General features: G+C 37.6%; 1 long non-coding RNA gene across 3 annotated transcripts; it reads left to right on the forward strand.

Annotated features, from left to right (window-relative positions):
* Positions 1-670: 670 nt before the first annotated feature.
* On the forward strand, positions 671-20,040 carry LOC107197765 (uncharacterized). 3 transcript variants are annotated; one of them, XR_007427495.1, is made up of 4 exons: positions 671-954; positions 1,288-1,382; positions 3,067-3,310; positions 14,636-20,040. It is a non-coding gene; the product is annotated as an uncharacterized LOC107197765 (long non-coding RNA). The 3 variants fall into 3 exon arrangements; XR_007427496.1 differs by having other exon boundaries at positions 3,099-3,310; XR_007427497.1 differs by having other exon boundaries at positions 672-954; positions 3,111-3,310.
* The last annotated feature ends 965 nt before the right edge of the window (positions 20,041-21,005 follow it).

Raw genomic sequence — 21,005 nt, forward strand, 5'->3', positions numbered from 1 at the left:
CGAGCGCCACCATCACTGTTGTGATAATGACAGACATATATATATATATATATATATATGTACATACATACATAGACTAGATACATTGATAGTCTGGATAACAGTGAAAAAAGTGATTTATCAGGGCAAATTATGCCCTGTGTCACCCAGTCTGAAGGGTGTTTGGACAAACTGTTAAAATTTCTGGATCTCTGAACGCTGTGGGAGAGTGGAGGTGTGCTATTCATCAAAGGTTAATACTTTATATAATGTTTAACTACAACAAAAGTCCATTTTACACCAGAGTTCTCCTTTAAAGCAATGCTTCGCCCTAAATGTAGCCGATCAGCTGAGACCTGTTTGTTGTGTAAAGTTTGCTGCTACAGTTCTGGAGCATTGGAGCCACAAGGCTTGTGAAGCTAACAAGGTGGAACCTAATATGCCACCAATTAGCATCACAGAACACACACATGGATAATTGCAGTGAAAGCAGAGTACAGAAGTAGCACTGGTTGCTTTTTGCTCTCTGTAGTTGAGAGGGTGGAATCTCAGTCAGTGAGAGAGAGAAAGAGAGAGAGAGAGAGAGAGAGAGAGAGAGAGAGAAAGAGGGAGAGAGAGAGAGAGAGAGAGAGAAAGGGGTGGAGAGAGAGAGAGAGAAAGAGAGAGAGAGAGCATGGCGTCCCACACAGGCAGTGGGTGCTGAATGAGCCGTATTGTGTCACATTAGACACAACAACAAACCTCTCATTGAACTGATGTTTGCCATGATTAATGCACCAGTGGTTTGCAGTGCTGCACGAACACGCACATGCACACACACACACAGACACACACACACACACAATGTAAACTCCTGCAGCACTTCAGAAGGAGAGGGAGAATGCCTTCACACTGGTATTCCTGATCAGGTAACAGAATGCCGGAGTGAGGGCTGCTGGCGTGATTCTGCTATTAGGCTGTGAATCTGATCTGATGGTGAGTTCTGTATCTTTGTAACTTCTGTCTCTATTCATGATTCATTCATATTCATATTTATACGAGAGCTATCTGATAATGCTGTATATGTGTACTGTCACTGTAAAGTCTATTCTCTACATCTCTAAACTTTGGTCCTCCTAAACCCGTTAAAAAGACTTGATGCTGTGTATCTCCTGTTCAGTGCATGTTTTATGCTGTTTGATTCTGTGTGCGTGTGTGTGTGTGTATGTATGTGTGTGTGTGTATGTATGTATGTGTGTGTGTGTGTGTGTGTGTGTGTGTGTGTGTGTGTGTGTGCGCCTCTGCTTTGTCTGGACACATGACGTACAGAGGCAGGGTTTTGGCTTGACACTGTGTGTAAAGGTCAGGTTACAGTCTGTGGGATTCAGGTTTTCCCCACTGCAGGCATGGAGTAGAGGGCAGGGGTAAGTGTGACGATATTTGTGTTCTGTTCTATGTATTGTGTGTGTGTGTGTTTTTTTTTTAATCAACACAGTTATTATTAAATTTACCAATTATTGTTAATTTAGTATTAACAGCATAATAGTGTTGATTGAACTCTGGCAATTTTTTTGTTTAGATAGATTGGATAAGAGAAAGTAGAGAGAGAGAGTGAAAAGGAGAAAGAGAATGTGAGAGAAGAGGAAAATAAAGCAAAGTAAGAATGTAGAAAGAGGTGAGGGAAAAATGGGAGAGTGACGGATAGAGAGAGATAGGGAGAGGAGTGATGAAGTAAAGAAACAGATATAAAAAGGGAGGAGAAAAAAGGCAAGAGAGAAAGAGATGTAGAAAGATATATGATGAAAGAAAGAGATGTGAGAAAGGAAAGACAAAGAGATACTTGAAGTGGGAATTTAAAAAGGCAGAGAAGGAGAGAGAGAGAGACAGGAGGAAAGGTAGAGAGGGAAAACTAGAGAGAGAAACAAAGATAGACTGGAGAAAAAAGAAAGAGAGAAGAGAAATGGAGAGAGGCAGTGGATGAAAGAAAGGGACATTGAGAAAGAAGAGGGAGAGACAGGAGGAAAGGTAGAGTGAGAAAACTAGAGAGAATCAAATCAACGAAAGAGAGACTGTGAGGAAAAAGAAGAAAGAGAGAAAGAAAGAGATAGACAAAGAGAGAGAGAGACAGGAGTAAATATAGAGTGGGAAAACTAGAGAAAGACTGGAGACAAATAATAAAAGGAGAAATCATATCAATGACAGAGACAGAGGTGGAGAGAAAGAAAGAAAAGAGAGATAGAGATTGAGAGAGAGGGAGAGAGGGGGCAGGAGGAAAGGTAGAGTGGGAAAACAGTCATGGAGAGAGATAGTGGATGAAAGAAATGGACATTGAGAAAGGTAGATTGAAAAAGAAGAGGGAGAGACAGGAGGAAAGTTAGAGTGGGAAAACTAGAGAGAGAAACAAAGATAGACTGGAGAAAAAAGAAGGAGAGAAAAGTTATGGAGAGAGGCAGTGGATGGAAGAAAGGGACATTGATAAAGAAGAGATAAAAGAGAGACAGAGGGAGAATGAAAAAAAATGAGAGATAGAAAGAGAGAGAGAGCAGGAGGAAAAAGGAAGTGAAAAAGAAGAGAGAGAAACAGGAGTGGGAAAACAGAGTCATGTAGAGAAACAGTGGATGAAATAAAAGGACATTGAGAAAGGAGAGATAAAAAGAGACAGAGGGGGAGGAAAAAAGAGTGAGAGAAAGAGAGAGAGAGAAGGAGAAAAAAGGGACATTGAAAAAGGAGATAGAGAGACAGGAGGAAAGGTAGAGTGCAAAAACTAGAGAGAGAAACAAAGATAGACTGGAGCAAAAATAAGAAAGAGAGAAATTAGATCAATGTGAGACAGAGGTGGAGAAAAAGAAAGAAAAGAGAGAGAGAGAAAGAGAGAGAGAGCTGGAGGAAGTGGAGCAGTTCAGGCTGTTGGAGGGAACAGTAATGCTTGGCATCCAGCAGACAGAAGGGTGGGACTGGCAGAGAGAGACCGGTGATGAGTAAAGCTTGTCCTGCTCTCCTTCATGTGTGTGTGAGTGTTAGTGTGTGTGAGTGTGTGTGTGTGTGTGTGGTGTGTACATTAGCAGGATTCCTCTTTGTGCTGAATGTCTAAGGTTTCGAATTCCACAGTTACTGGATTACCAGCAGTTTTACTGTCCCAGTCTCTCTCTCAGACACACACTCACACACACACTCAGCGCTGGGCTGGGGCAGGCTGTAATGTGCAGTGTGGAAGATGATGATGATGATGATGATGATGAGCGTGTTTGGGCTGGTCCTGAGAGGCCGGGCTGTAGGGAGTCTCCTCCAGACGCTCTGAGATCTCCGGCAGACTCTCCGCTCTGCTGGACAGAAGCTCTGCACTGAGACTGAGGTAAGACCTCCTCATCTAATCCTGCATTCAGAAGTTATTCTGAGCTCATTCTACTATTCTGTTCAGTTTTTACTGGTGTTTGTTAGCAGCTGAATCCAGAGGCTGTTTTTCCAGACAGGATTAGTGTAGGACTGAACTGCAGTGACAGTGTTGGATCACTGGAAATCTGCTTTAAACTGCAGGTGGGTTTAATCTCTGTCTGAGAAACTGTCCCTGGTGTGAGACAGTGATACTGTAGCAATGCAATAACTAATTATAGTCATTAAAACCAATTTAATTAAACTGAATAAAAAATGAAAACAAAACAAACTGAGCTCAAGTTAATTCAATTAAAGTAAAATGAGAACGGAAGTGAATTAAATCTAAACTAAATTTAATTGAATTAAAAATGTAATAAGATCTGCTTAAAGCAACTTAAACATTGAATTGAATTGGAACTAAACTGAATTCAATTGATCAAACTGAATTGGAAATAAACTGAAACAAACTGAACTGAATTGAACTGAACCAGACTAGACTGAACTAAACAGAAATGAGAATTGAATTGACCCAAAGTGATATGGAAATTGAATTGATCTGATTTAAGAACTGAATTAAACCAGAGTGTTCTAAACTAAGTTGAAATGAGAATTGAATTGACTCAAAGTAAACTGCATTGAATTGAAATTAAGCGAATTGAGAACTAACTAAACAACCTTAAGTAAATGTTTTGTATTTTTTATTAAATGTATTTGAATGGAGATTTGAATCGGACTAAGCTAAACTGAATTGAATTTGACTGAACGGAACTGGCATGAACTGAATTAGAATGTGAATCTGACAAAACAGACCCAAAATGAACTGAAACAAATTGAACTAAACTGAATTTAGTTGATCAAACTGAATTGGAAATAAACGAAATTGAAAAGAGAATTGAATTGACCCAAACTGAACTGTATTTTAATTGAATTATTTTTTATGGAAATTTGAACTGGACTAAACTGAAATGAATTGATCTGAACAGAACTGGAATAAATTGAATTAGAATGTGAATCGGACCAAGCAGACCGGAATAGTTTTTCTACTATTCAGCTTTGGATTAATTTATTGGTCAAGTACAGTAGGCCCTGGTTGAACACAGTTTGTAATAAATATCTTCATAAAAACATAATTTATCAAGGTGTATTGCAATGTGCAATTGTACACTATATGCAGTCACATAACAGATGGGATGTTGGAAACCTACAGTATAAGGTCCAGCAATGCAATGCTGTGATTTTGAAGTAGTTTGCAGCTTTATAGGTTCAAATCTGAGCATCATCCACCCTTTTCCTGTGGGGTTTGAAAAGCAACAGGTCATGGTGATCCCTGGGAAGTTCTTCTGTCAGAGTCGACACTTTTGTTTACTCTATCCTCCACCCTCAGAGAGCTCATCTAATCAACATCACTTCAGCTATTAAAGTAATGGAAAGGTTCTTACGATGAAGTGGAGGATTTCCCTAAGAAGAATAGTGAGAGCAAGTGGGCGAGGGCTTGTTAAAACAGTATTGCAGTGGGGTGTTTTTAGGAGTGGTCATAATAAATACTGACAAATTATTGCATTATTTGGTTTATTATACTTACATTTAATATTATAGCATAGAAACATATAGGGCCCTATTTTAGCGATCTACTGTATAGATGAGCCATCAAGCACGCACTATGCAGCTTGATTTAGGGCATGTCAGTGTGTCTTTGCTATAGCAACCACAGGAAAAGTATGGCTTTGGGCGGATTGCTATTTCAGTGGCACAGCTACCTGAACGTGTCCAATGCTTCTCAGCAGAGGAAAATGACCTGCTTATTCATGCTGTCTAGCTTACCTAGGTTGCTTTCCGTCTGTGGCGCACCTGTGTTTTCCTTTGCCAAGATAGCAATATGCCAGAAATTTACCAGAACACTGTAATTAAAGTGTGTACTTTCAGTTTAATTTTATTATTCATCTCTACAACAAACCACAATTCTATCATTTGGTCAAATATAAGTATACACTGTAGCTCTGCACAGTAAAAAAAAAACATTATCCTGCTACTTAAAATAGTAGTCCCGTCATGATATCTAAATTGCATTATTTCAAAAACATTAGTGCATCTTCAAAAAATGTGAATATCTTTGAACATTTACAAAATGTGAAACATTATATAGATGTATGGTAATTTTGGCAGTGTGGGCAGTGTGCCAGGTCCAGCTGGAAAATGAAATCCGCACCTTCATAAAAGTTGTCAGCAGAGGGAAGCATGAAGTGCTGTAAGATGTTCTAGAAAACACTGCACTGACTTAATTTCCAGCAGGATTTGGCACCCTGCCCACACTGCCAAAAGTACCAAATTGTCTTATATCACATTCTAATTTTCTGAGACACTATTTTTTGGGTTTTCATTGGCTTTAAGCTTCATAATCATCACCAACAAAAGAAATAAACGCTTAAAATAGATCACTCTATGTAAAATAATACATCTGTGTAATATATGAGTTTCACATTTTGAACTAAATTACTGAAATAAAGTAACTTGATGATATATTCTTTATAATTTTTGAGATGCACTAATAGTGTCACTCTCCAAATACTTGGATATGCACCTGACTGTATATGAATACGATACATAGCTGGGACAATTATAAGTATTTAATCCTTTATTCACATAGCCAGACATTCATTCATGTGCCAATGTGTTCATTCACTTGTTTGTGTTTATTTTTTTTATTCATCTGTTTGCGAGTTTTCAGAGTCATGTGAGGTCACTCAGCATGTTTGCGTTAAAGCAGCCGCATGGGTTCATCAGCACCTCATAACTGCAGCTCTGCTCCCTGTATTTAGCTACCAGCAGCGAGTTTGTCTACATTCTTACCACTCAGCAGGGGCAGCTTTGGTGGGCTCAGAAGCCTGTTTCCCTCGGCTGCCTGCCGTTTAAGGGTAATTTCAGCACAGATGGTGAGCAGGCCCGGCCCGGCCGCACCCTGTGAGACAGCGTCTCGGTGCTGCTTGGGTGGGAACTCGCCCACTATTTAGAGTCACTGCAGTGCACTGTAAAGATCTCAGTTCTCTTATCTCTGTCCCGTGTGAAGAGCAACTGCCTCTGAGGTCACCACACTTATCTGAGGAGATTCCTGAGCTACTGTTACACTGAGTATACTGTACTCTGAGCCTCAAAGGCAGATGGATATTATACATATGCACTCTTGAGTCATGAGCCTGTAGAGGGCTTTGACTGCTATGTAGTGAGGTGGAATATTTAGAAAGATCTCAAGTATTGGAAATATATAGGAAATCGTATTTTGTCCCATGACTTTTGCCATGTCCTGTAAAAGCTAAGGAATGATGCACTGGCCTGTGGGAAACGCATGTTGGGCCTCATGTATTGAATGTCAAGTTATTTCAGCCAGATTCGTACGTTTGTTCACATGGACACTTGTAGCCAGATGCCACTGTTTTTTTTTGCACTGTCCTCAGTGGGTGGTAAATGATGCCTTCTACAATGTTTTCCATAAACACACATGACACTGTGGATCAAGGATTTATTTATTTACAATATTTTTATTAGAAACTAAATTACACATTCAACCAAATAAAGATATATTTTCTACATAAACAAACATGTAAATGTGAACACATCACACATACAAACTGTTTTCTTATAAAAAAATAAAATAAAAGACAAATTACCCACTCAGCTCAAAATTATCATTTGTAATTAAGTAATCCATGAACTGTTCCAGTACAATAAAAAAAATATTAACATATGAAATATATTATAAATCTGAATCTGAAGTTCTTGAAAACGAGGAGCAGGAGGTATGTATACATGTGATTGCTTTGTAATATGAACATTTTATTTCTTAATAAGAATGTAAAGACTAGCAGAAAATGTAGTTCCCTCCTCCCTCCAACTATATTACTATACTGTACTTATAGGCACTCCTATTCCAACTTTACACTGTATACAATAAAAGAAAATCATTAACTTAAGTACAATAATCAATTATTATTGTTAAACATTTGTGTGAATAAGTAAAATTTCAGTTTAAGAAAAAAATAGTATTCAGTAGCCTCCTTCTCCACCTCAGTGGTAAGACCACACAGTCTTCGTAAACGCCACATCTTTGTAACATGACAAAAGATTTCTTTATTCTACATTTGAAAGAAAAAAAAACTATGATAATTTTAGGTTTAAATGGGTTAACATTAGGAAATCACAGCAGTAGTGTCTACTAAAGTAAAGTAAATCTGGTTATTATAATACTGTATACCAATCTTGAACATTACACAAAACAGTTAACTAGTATTAACTGGTGTAAAAGCAAACATTTCCAGTGATTTCATAAGTGAATATGTAAGAAAGACTAACTATTCATTAATAAATTAACCTAATTAACCCTAAACTGACCCATTGTTATCTTTTCTCCAGTTAGCTAAATACCATAGTAAATGCTATCCCTGTTTGTAAGGCCTGGGTTTGTTTTTTCAGGTTTCCTTACAAAAAAATGCTTTTAACGCCTTCTACACAAACTTTTATTTTCTTTTTTTTTTACACATCTGCAGGTTAAAAACCACACACTTCCAATTAGAAATTACTCAGTTTAGTTTCTATAGTAAGAATCTTTTTCATTTCTAACTTGAAGCTAAACATTGAAACACTTACTTGCAGAAGCCTTGAAAAACTCACAAACAGAGGGGGACTGTACCAATCGGCCCAATTATAGGGGAGTTTCCCGCCTTTAGGAGCCATACCATTCCAGAAATTGGGATAGTGGGTAAACTACTGTAGTTTTAGGTTTCTGCCATGTTTTTTAAGGCATGAATTTTAGGAACATGTGTTTGTTTATGCTTCAGTGCTTTCTGATGTCCAGAAATTTTACTATGTGTGTTTTCAGCCTGTAGGTTTATGTATATGTTTGATAATTTAGTTAATTAAAGCTTTTTCAGTTAGATTGGCCTGAAGGGAGGGGCTAAGGGTATATAAAGAGGAGGCACAGCAAGAGCAGAGTTGGAGGGTTATTAACCTGACTTGGAGAAGCTATGAAGCTATGAAGCTATGAAGCTATGAAGCTATGAAGCTATGAAGCTATGAAGCTATGAAGCTATGAAGCTATGAAGCTATGAAGCTATATTGAAGTTGGTCAAAAAAAAAGGTTTGGTTCTTTTTTGTGCATTTTGGTTCACAACTATTTTTTATATTATAAAGCTTCATAGATCCAAATGATACAAAAGACCTAGGATAGGATTTTCCCAAACATTGTACGTGACAACAAAATACTTTATTAGAAAAGGTGAAACAGTAACAAAACAAAGTTTGCCTTAACATTAGAAAAATAAATATTTTTTGAGGTAGAAAAGGAAAAACACAAAAAAGAAATAAAACTTCTCTCATCACTAGACATCTTCTCTAGTTCTTTGTTTATTTTTTCAAATAGAATTGTTCTTAGAAAAAATAATTTAAAAATAAGGATTTTTTTTTTCCTTTCAGTGCAATTTTCTTTTTCTTAAATAAACAGTGTATATTTTTTTTTAATATTCATGCGGTGTCTCTCTCTGTACTGTGATTGTTGACTTGAGCGTTGGTATTAATATTAGCGATATTTGGATCGATCTGCCCACCTCTAATCAGAATGTTTTGTCCCCAAACGTTTCTAAATGAGTTGAAAAATCTCATGTCTGATCTCAGAACTGTTTGTTGTCAACATGACACATGAAAACACTGCCTCACTTTAAAATAGATGCAAAGCAATGTAACAGTTTTTTCTTTGCAGAAAAAAAAATCACATGCATTGCATTGCTTTACCATTTATTGTTCATAATTTGTCAAACCATTAGCCTGAATTTAGGGTGTTTCTAAACTTTTAAATGGTACTGTAGGTTCCTACAGTGTTTTTGAACATATGGTTTGATATAGAGCCAGCACAGCAGTGTTGTTTTTCTGTATCCTCCAATGGGAGGGAGTGTGGTGAGGGATCAGAGAGGCCAAGTGTGCTAATCACATACATCTCATGTGATAAGGTCTGTCCCAGGTCAAGTGAGAGGCCTGTGGTGTGAGTGGTTCAGGTTGTGAATGGGGGATGGAGGTTATAGTGGGCTCAGAGCTGTGTATGTGTTTTAGAAGCATATAGGGTGAATAGCATTAAAGCTACTATTAATTGACACTAGTTAAGACAATATTAAACATTGGTACATATTGGAAATCCTGTTAATTAATAATGAGATGACACATTAGATTTTTTTTGTAATGATTAATAGTGTCTCATCTAGTGTCAATTTATACTTCAGACAATCTATCTTAAGTACTGTTAACTAATGTGCCTTGTTTTAAAGTGTCACCTCACATTTTCATCTTAAAATAGCAGCTTTAAATTCATGTTGATGCTCCACTGACTGTAATAGTGAGAATAGCTTCTCTATTATAGCTACTCTGGGCTCAGTTTGCCAGAAATTGCACTACAGAACTTTGGTAAAGAAGGCAGGACAGTGCTTGTGACATCTACGTAACACTGTGTAAGCCAGGTAATTATAGTGCAACTTTCTTAGCTTGTCCAGGAATGCATGTGTAAAGCATGTCCTTTAGGAGAGATTAGAAGTAGGAAATCAAGTAGCGATGTGTTTTTCTCACTAAGTACAACAAAAAACACTAATATGGCACTGGATGAATATACTGGAGAAAGTTTGGCCACAATCTGTAAAATAATTAATTCTATTGGCCTGACACAGAGAAAGATAGAAATAGAAAGAGAAGGAGAGAGAGAGAAGGAGTGAGAAATAGAGTAAGACAGAGAAAAAGTGTGAGAGAGAGAGAAATAGAGCAGGGGTGTCAAACTCATTTTGGCCGAGGGCCACATTGGCATATTGGCTGTCCTCTGAGGGCCAGATGTAACTTATAAATGTAAGAAAATGTAACCAGATGTAATATAAAATGAATGTAATTACTATTTAATGTTAAGTAACTCTCAATATATTATTTATTCAATCAAATATTACAGTTGCATGGAAAAAATGTTAGCTTGTTGCTCTATTAACATAAATCCTTTTAATTTGTCATGTTATGAAATCCAAAAACTCCATAAATCAAGAACCAAACTATTCAAGTGAATAGAAATGACATAAAATACAAGTTATATTAACTTTGATCAAAACGTTTGATACTGAAATAAGGCTTAATAAATATAAAATAAAAAATTGTGAGCTGTTAAGAACATGACAGATTTAGCATTTCCTCAGATTTAGCAGTTCCTCATACAACCACTAGTGGGAGCTGCAGCAGCACAAGCCCGCAGTCTTTACTGAGTCAGAGCTACAGCCCAGCCACGGGCTACAGGGCTCAGCTGAGCCAGTCTGGAGCGTTTTTAACATTTTTAAGTTCTTCCGTGTATGAAATAAAGATTTTTAACCCCACTAACCGGATAATACAGTTCATCTTTCAGCCCAAGCAGCTAACAGTAGCAGTTTAAAGCAGCCATCACGGAGTCACTGCTCGGATTACATTATAAACAGGTCAGTTAGCGCGCTGCTAACCTCATGGTGTTTATAACTACGGAGTTTAGTGGACACACCACGGCGGCAAGGTTAGACTGTTGGGCTACTGAAGACTATTAAAGGCTATTGGAGGTTATTGAAACGGTTATTGGGGGCAGAAATCAGTAAAGGCTGGTTAGATAAGTGATTCACGTCTTCGTCCTTTGCTGTGGTGAAACTGCGACTAGCCCTGTCACAGTGATGTTTATTAACGTCATTAAAACATATTTTGTCAGCTATTGTCTTATAAATATTTACACATAACTTATATCTCTCCTAAATGGCAGTAAATATCTCTCCTAGTGGCAGTAAGCCGTAACCTCGCGGGTAATACAATCGACAAGCATTGTGGGAAATGTAGTTTTTGGTCAAAGAATGCTTCTGACCTATTTATTATGGACACTAAGATTTTACAAGCTCTCGCGGGCCACATAAAAGGACGTGGCGGGCCACATTTGGCCCGCGGGCCTTGTGTTTGACACATGTGAAATAGAGAGAGAGTGAGAGAGAGAGAAGCAGATTAATTGTATGGGTTTTTGCATTAGTAAATGTACTTAAAGGCTCTTACTATCATACTATCAATTATATTGGCCTGAGAGAGAAAGACAGAGAGTGAGAGAGAGTGAGAGATAGAGAGAGAAACAGATTTACTGTGTGGGTTTATGCACTTTTATACTTTCAATTATATTGGACAGAAAGAGAGAGAGTAAGAGAGAGTGAGAGTGAGTGAGAGAGTGAGAGAGAGAGAAGCAGTAGTGAAACAATAGAAGATTCACATGCAGGGTCAACAGAGGACTTGAGCGGAGGCCCAATACTTCTGACTCATTCTCTCACCATGAAGGCAAATGAATCCTGTCAGTAGAGACAGCCTGACTCTATGGTGCCATCACATGACACACACACACTAACCTGCTGCATGACCCACAAATGCAGAGGTCACTGTAGCAACCCACAATCCTGGCTCCACACATCGCAGCTCAGCTCCAGGAGCGATATAAACCCGGCTGAACTCTGCAGTGATTTATCTGTGTTTATCCATAAATCAGTGCTGACTGTCAGATTTTTAAAAGCAGCTGTAGACTACTGTCCAATTACGCATGATTCATTTCCCATTAACTGCCACCAAAGTGCCTCAGCTGTTGCATCAGAAGCTGGCTGAGAGCAGGTTTCATTGTTTTCTGTTATTGATTTGAGATCGTTTTATATAGAGAGATATAGAGAGACTTTATTGAATATTCTCGGCTGCTGGCTTTTATTCTGTTTAGATGCTGACTGTTTGTAAATAATGCATTGTGTTTTGTAGACGGGTCAATATCAATATAACGGGCCTTGTGTTTCCGCAGCATATTGTCTATATATCATACAGTACATTTGTTAACATAGGTGTGTCAAGAAAACAGTGTCAACTACATACAATTTAAAATAAAATTATATTACATGCACACATTATTAATACAGGTGTTTAAATGCACACACAGCTTATATAATTTCTATAGGACACTATCTCTATACAATACCTTTGGAATGAGTTGGAATGATCATAACTGAGACTTGGCTTGTCATCATCCAAAGTGTTTGCACCAATTGATACAAGCCAATTCTCATATTATAGTCAGCAATTGTGGTGTTGGCACAAGCAGCTTGGGCAGACCGGGGTGTTGGTACATGTGGTTCAGGCTGAATGCTATATTATACTTAGCAACCAGGGTGTTGGAATATGTCGCTCAGGCCAATTGTTACATTATACTCAGCAACTATTGTGTTGTCAAAGTGGCCTCAGCTGATTGCTATAATACACTCGGTAACCTATTTGCACAACTTTTTCTAGGCCGATTCCCATATTATACTCAGGGTGGTGGCACATGGGTCTCAGGCCTAGGGCCATTTTATACTTAGCAACCAAGGTGTTGGCACATGTGGCTCAGGCCAATTGTAACATGATACCCAGCAACTATTGTGTTGTCAAAACTGCTTAAAAAATGGCTTAAGCCGATGCCATATTGTACTCAGTAACCTATTGGCACAAGTGGCTTGAGATGATTCCCATATTATCATCAGTAACCTATTGGCACAAGTGGCTTGAGCCAATTTCCATATTATACTCAGTAATTGGGTGTTGGCACAAGCAATTTGGGATGATTTCCATATTATATACTCAGTAACTGGTGTGTTGGCACAAATGGCTTGGGCAAATTGCCATATTATACTCAGTAACTGGTGTGTTGGCACAAATGGCTTGGGCAAATTGCCATATTATACTCAGTAATAAGGGTGTTGGCACAAGCAACTCGGGTTGATTTTCATATTATACTTAGCAACCAGAGTGTTGGCACAAGTGGCTCGAGTCAATTGGCATTTTTTACTTGGTATTCTGGGTGTTGGAACATGTTGCTCAGGCCAATTGCCATTTGTAATTATATTATACCCAGCAACTATTGTGTTGTCAGAAGTGGTTCGAGCTGATTGCCATATTATACTTGGTAACCAATTGGCACAAGTTTCTTGAGCCGATTACCATATTATACTCAGTAAGCGGGGTGTTGTCACATGCATCTCAGGCCAATTGCCATTTTATACTCAGCAACCGGGGTGTTGGCACAAATGGCTTAGTCCGATTCCCATAGTATACTCAGCCAGGGTATTGGAGCATGTACCACTCGGCCCAGATGTAAGCCAAGCATTTGGGCCAGAAATGGGCCTAGACTGAAACCGAAGCCCAGTCATTTTGCTATCTGGGATTTGAGACTAAATGCAATTATATCCTCACAGCAATATTACTACATCTGATTTAAAATCTTCCCAGAACAGTAAAGACAGTTTGTAGGTTTTTGGATTATTGCAGGCTGAATGTGAAGTCCCCCATGTTGGCATGTGTTTGAGTGGCTCTGAGCATTCAGTCTGCTTCCTTTCCTCCCGCAGTCTGAGTACAGACAGAGGAACAGAAGTGATATTTGATTAGCTCCTGCAATCAGGGTTCACTCCAGACACAATAATGACATAATTACAGGCTTGGAGATTTTTATCAGCCAAACCCTGAGGGTCATGCCCTTAAAGTGGCCTGGACGAGGCTCGCAACAACACGGACACGCGTGTCAACAGAGTCCCACGCTAATCTCTCCCAGGAGGCTTTTACTGTAAGGCTTTGATTTAGCTGGGAGGGGTAACAATTGTTAGCATATGGCTACATTTGTGCTACATCTATATGCTATACATCAGTGTATAATAAAGGGATTCCCATTTAAACCTATTGATCTGCTTACAGCTCTGAAAAAAAAATTAAGACCACTTAAAAATGATGGGTTTGTTTGGTTTTGTCAAATTAAAAACCTCTGAAATATAATTAAGAGGAAGATGGATGATCACAAGCCATCAAACCAAGCTGAACTGCTTGAATCTTTGCACCAGGAGTGGCATAAAGTTATCCAAAAGCAGCGTGTAAGACTGGTGGGGGGGAAAATGCCAAGATGCATGAAAACCAGTGTTATTGCACCAAATATTGATTTCTGAACTCTTATAACGGTATGAATATGAACTTGTGTTCTCTGCATTATTTGAGGTCTGAAAACTCTTTTTTGCATCTTTTTTGTTATTTCAGCCATTTCTCATTTTCTGCAAATAAATGCTCTGAATTGCAATGTTTATATATTTTTTGTGGTTTATAGAATAAAATACAGATGTTCATTTTACTCAAACATATACCTATTAATAGCAAAATCAGAAAAACTGTGTTCACAAAGTGTTTTTTCTTAAGCTATACTTGTAAAAGATCTCAAACCTTTGTTTTATTTTGTTTGTTTTCTGGACAGATCAGCGCTTCAGTGTCATCTCCAGCTCCTCAGACCCTGAAAAGGATTTCTGGAGGCTTTTCAAAGGAAGAGAATCATCTGAGAGATTAGTGAAGCAATATTGTGACAATGACCTGCAGAGCTGTTTCATTTTCATTATTTAAAATCACGACTTCGTTGGAACTGATTTGCATTTCTGGTGGGTGATTGTTAAGGATTGTGTGAAGTTTCTGTGACTGAGACAGTATATGATCTTTACCCCGGTCACCCCATCTCTTCTAACATTTATAAATGCCAACTGTGTCATTTAGAAATACCAACATGCCGAACGCAGGGCTTAGGCAAAATGTTGAAATTACCAAAGCTCTTTACTCGGAGTAAATCTCCCAGCTTTACTCCACATTAAACTGCACATCTGCAGAACTGACACTTTTTATTTTAGCGATTGATCTTCAAATCTCCTTAAGAGTTAGAATGACTGTGATTAGAGGAAAAAACGGGTTTCAAAAAATATAATGGAGTCATAATAATGGGGAAATTATGTAAAATATGTATAAGAATTTGGATTTGACACTTTAATTGCTGTTTAAATACATAACTTACATTACACAGCTTACGTTCAACAAAGTATCAGTTTATAACTTTATACCCAACTATAACTATATGGTGACTCTAAAACCATATAGTTATAGTTGCCACCAAAAAAAGTCACACTCGAATATTTGGTTGGAGCACCTTTATCTTTGATTGCGGCACATATTCGCTGTGGCATTGTTTCAATAAGCTTCTGCAATGTCACAAGATTTATTTCAATCCAGTGTTGCATTAATTCTTCACCAATATCTTTGATTGATGATGGTAGAGAGTCTGACCGCTGCACAAAGCAGCGCTTCTCCAGCACATCCCAAAGATTCTCAATGGGGTTAAGATCTGGACTCTGTGGTGAACTCTCTCAATCCTTGTGTGAAAATGATGATCTCATGCTCCCTGATTCACTCTTTCACAAGTCCAGCCCCATGAATCCTGACATGGTCATCTTGGAATAACCAAGAAAAAAAATCTATTGTTGGAATAACCTGGGGCCTCATGTACTAAAGGTGCGTACGCACAAAAACATTGCGTACGCCATATTTCACGCTCACGGTCTGATGTACTAAATTTGACTTGAACGTGTGAAAGTGCGTTCCCCCACGGAAGTTTTGTTTTGGGCGTACGCCTTTTTTTTGTGCGTATGTATTGTGTTTTTGTCATTTGGCGACACTTAGAGGCGATGCATTGAAATTACATCTATTAAGATATCCTTTATGCACACATTGAAGTAAGCATTATTGGGTAAAATAAAGTAAATTAATCAGACAGTTTCATTGTCTTACAGAAATAATCGTTTAACGTGTTTCCACTTAGCCTAGATCAGGTTTGCGCTGGAGTTGTTGGAGATGCAGCGTTGGCATTACTGGAAAATACTGCTAATGGCCGAATACATTGAGCGCGCATTTTCCGTGACCATTATGTTTTTTTGGCCCATGATGATGACTGGCTTATAAGCAGTTTTAGATTTCCAAGAGCATAAGAAAACAAGCTGAGTGCGTGACGTGTGTCTTTTTGGTAGGCAACTCATTTAAAGCATTTAAATGAAAGCATTTATCTTAGAATAATAAAACTTAAAACATGGGTAATTATACGCTATGCGTATATAATATTATTATTATTATTATTATTAATAATAATAATAATAATAATAATAATAATAATATTATTATTAATAATAATAATAATAATAATAATAATAATAATAATAATAATATAACATTATACTCTGCGTAATTGAGGGAGGAGTCGTGGCAAGTGTGCTGCTTTCGTGCATTTGCGCTTGATTTCAAGTTGATTGTGATGTACTAAGAGAAAGTACGTGGGATTCTGCCTACGCACGGTTTGATAAATCCGGATTTTTTTGTGCGTACGGAACTTTTCAGATCTGAGCGTACGGAACATTTTAGTAGGAAGTCCACGCAAGTCTTAGTACATGAGGCCCCTGGTCTATATTCAGTATATTCAGGTAGTCAGCTGATCTCATTCTTTCAGCACATACTGTTGCTGAATCTAGACCTGCAGACCAACTGCAGCATCAACCCCACATCATTTACTTACTTAAATCCAGGTGGAGACTTTTTTTTTCATCTCCTAAAATCAAAACATAATTCAACTCTGATTCAACTTTAATAAAATGATTAAACCATGAATAAATACTGAAATGCCGTCTTGGCGTGTATTGGTTTCTGAACCATTCTCCACATGCAGTTATTGCATTGCAAAAATATGAAAAATAAAAACATTAAAAGCTAAGGGTCACTTCTTATCATTTAAAGCAATGCCCCAGGCTTTAATATTTAATATCAATGTTGTTTTTTTAACGTTTTGAGATTTTAAAGCTTATTTTGGAGCTCTTTGAAGTTTTAATGGCTTTCTCGCCTCGGCCGCGGCCCGCACACACCTACCCGCTGTGGAGGAGTAATCTTATTGGAGGAAATTAGTTTCTCTCGCTCTTTATTTCAGGCTCTTATCTGTGTTGTATTTTGAGGAGGAGAAACGCACAGCGAGTTCCTGGTTTGGGTGTAGTGGATAATTAGGGAAATACCCAGAGTGAAGCCAAGCATGGGAGAAACAGGACCTGTGGGTGGGGGTGGTGAAAGTGTGTGTGTGTGTGTGTGTGTGTGTCTGCACACGTTGAGCATTATTGTCATGTTGTGGCTGTGAGGGTTCCTGGCATTCTGATTTGTGACCTGTAGAGTAAAATCACATTGCCAGGGATTACCACACTGCCACGGCCCAGCCTACTGCACCAGTACACCAGTACATCCCAGAGCTGGAGCCAAACTGGGAAACTGGCTGTTTCTGAGCGGGTGCAGAGCTTAGCTGATTGGTGAACAGCTGTTGGTCTCTCCTTTGTTCACAGTGGCTAAGTTCTTCACCTGGATAGAAAATGAGAGAAGGTGCAGCTTCCTCTGCTGGTGGATCCATGTCTCAAGCTGTCCATAACACTGTACTTTCTAACGTTTCTATTGTTATTTATTTTATTTTATTTATTTCCCAACATTTAGTTCAGCATGTGCCCCAGTGGATTCATTTCTAAGGGGACATATGATGCAAAACTCACTGCCTCTATAAACAATTCAAGCCTGAAAAAAATCCATCCATCCATTTCTGTGAATCAGCTGAAAAGATTTGAGAGTGTCAGGAATCATTGGGATGTCACAATAAGGAAACACCTGCAAAGAACCACCCTGGTACCACCCCTCACCCATCAATCCCCACCAGAGCCCCACCAACTGGTTCAGTTGAATTATCCATAATTCCGGTAATTTTGGTTGAGAACCTCAGACAAAACACAGCAGAATTAGCCAGCAGACTTCTTCTGAGGGAGGAATCTGTACCTACTGTCCGTGGATAGTCAGCAGAACTAGCAAGCATGAACTAGCTTGTTTGTGTTTTTCCATTTAGCACAAGCTAACATTAACGCAATGTAAACATTAAGCATTAGCACTTTCTCACATGGATTGTTCACCACAGAGTGGTGAGAAACTTTGAGAAACTTTGGGATGTGCTGGAGAAGCGCTGCTTTGTGCAACAGTCAGACTCTACCATCATCAATGCTGCAAGATCTTGGTGAAAAATGAATGCAACACATTAAATTTCACAAAATTCTAATCTGTGCCTTTTTAAATTTGGCAATGTGAACATAATTAGCCGAGGTACTCAGTGCATCTAATGTTACCAAATGTTCCCAAGCTGTTTGTAATTACACATTTACACCACAGAGGGCTCCAAATTCCAGCATTTACTGCCACTGTAAATCTACTGCTCTGATCTCATGAGGCAACAACAGCCTCAGTCTGGAAAGGAGAAAACAGATGCATCTATTTCATAACGCAAAGCTTGTGACATCTGGCTGACAACAAATGTTTGCCTCTTGAACAGAGGGACGTCTGCCAGCTGTAAACAGATCCATATGTGAAAATGTGCTGAAACGCACAGCACTGTTCTATATTTCCTATTTTACTATGTTTCAGTTTAAGTGGATTCTCTATTAAGCTTCAGGTTAAATTGAGTTTGAGCTTAAGCAGTTTATAGCTGTTATTGCTAAAAAAATGAAGAAATAAAGTGGGTATAGATTATGTGCTTTATACATATTGAATGATGGGATATTGAATATTGAATGTGTCTTTTATGTGTTTGTTATGAAATATTAAGAAATGCAATTACAACCCCAAATTGGAAAAAGTTGTGACAGTAAGGAAAAGGCAAAAAAGAAAAAAACGTTTTTTTTTAAATGTTTATTTAATTGCAGACAGTGTGAACTCAATATTTTTTTATGTTTTGTCTACACACTAAGAAAAATAAGTACAGATTTGTGCTTAAAAAAAGTACAAAGCTTGCCGCTGGGCAAAGAGGACAGAGGACCTTTCAGTGAAAGGCTTTTTTTTTGTAGCCATGTTTTTTTTTTTTTAACCAGTAAATATTCTAAAGCTTATAAACATTATTATCAACTAAATATGTGTCAAGAACTTAATGATCCCAAATTGTCTGGCTTTCAAATAAAAAAAAATGAATTACTATACATATTGTTTATTAGTACAGTGATAAAGAATAACAGATGTCCATTTTGGCTGGTTAAATGGTACAAATCTTTACATCCACCTGTTAGGAAAGACTGTACTACAGAGGGAACATATCTGACCCTGTAAAGACCAATATTATACCTTTAAGAGTACAATTATGAAAAGTTTACCTTTCACTACAAGAAAGTACTTTTATCGTACCTCTGTTTTTTAGTGTATACTCAACTTCATTTCATTTATAGCATAATATACACTGTTGGTCACTACTGGTTTTAGAACACCCACTTTTTCCCTTTATTTTTACCATTTAAGCTTTTCATTTCCAGTCAATAACTAGAACTGGTGCACAACCCATTTTTTTAAGGTGCATGTTGTAGCTAGCTGGTTATGTTTGATCAATAAGCATATATTCTGTAATTCCTACATAGACTGCGTTATAATAATGATATTATTTTATTTAGCTATAAATATACTTGTGATTGTGTATAAAATGTGTTATTGATATAAACACAGACGCTGTGCTGAGGTTCAGTGTTTGGACTGATGGTCAGGACCTGGTCTCCTGTGCCTTCTGAGCTGATATCAGTTGTACTGAAACACTGGCTCAGTTCAGCAGGAACAGGAGCTCGGCCCCCAAAACCAGACTGACAGCTCTCAGCTCAGCAACATACAGGATCTGCACTGACCTACAGCAGTCTCAGAATCAAACTGCTGATATAATCTCTCTATATACTGAATATACTTTACTGTTCTGATCTTGTATGTTTGTTTAATAATAAAAAAAAAAACACTTGAAAGCTTTTTTACATATCTGCTTTGATGTTTCTCTGTCTGTGTGTCTGTCTGTCTGTATAAATGTTTATTGGGAAACAGGACCGGGAGTCACAATGTATAAGGAGCATTTATAACCAAAGAAATTAGTGACATTTCATGAGTATTCTGTATTTTAAACATTGTTGTGCCACTAATAATGTGTAATATTAAAAACAATATTATATGTTCCCTGATAGCAAAGAACATTGAATAAATGTTAACGTAAGTTGCATCTTTTAAAGTTCCTGATGGAAAAAAACAACCTTTAACTATTTTTATTTAACATTTTTGTTGAAATTCTGACATTGATTCAACATTCATATATTAAAGGTTTTGTATTAAATGTTTGGGCTGAGCTCTTCTAAACTCATATACTTATGCTTTTAGTGAAAGGTGCTTCCCACAAATAATATTAATAAAGTTATCCAAAAGCAGTGTGTAAGACTGGTGGAGGAGAGCATACCAAGATGCATGAAAACTGTGATTAAAATCCAGGTTTATTCTACCAAATATTAATTTCTGAACTTTTAAAACTTTATTAATATGACTTGTTTTCTTTGCATTATTTGAGGTCTGAAAGCTCTGCATCTTTTTTGTTATTTCAGCCATTTCGTATTTTCTGCAAATAAATGCTCTAAATGACAGTATTTTTATTTATTTATAAATGTTGTCTGTAGTTTATAGAATAAAACAACAATGTTTATTTTACTCAAGCATATACCTATAAATAGCAAAATCAAAGAAACTGATTCAGAAACTGAAGTGGTCTATTTTTTTTCCAGAGCTGTATGTATGTATGTACATTTTTTCAGTATTAATATATTTAAGTGCTGTAGGCCAAAAGCTTATTGACTCTTCACTTGCTGCCTAATATATACTGTAATTCTCACACCAGAGAATCTATAGAAAGGAGTATACCCACTTAATCTGGGTTTGACATTAGATAATCCTAAATGAGTCCA

Source organism: Astyanax mexicanus, chromosome 20, assembly GCF_023375975.1.
Source record: "Astyanax mexicanus isolate ESR-SI-001 chromosome 20, AstMex3_surface, whole genome shotgun sequence".
NCBI classification, from domain to species: Eukaryota; Metazoa; Chordata; class Actinopteri; order Characiformes; family Acestrorhamphidae; genus Astyanax; species Astyanax mexicanus.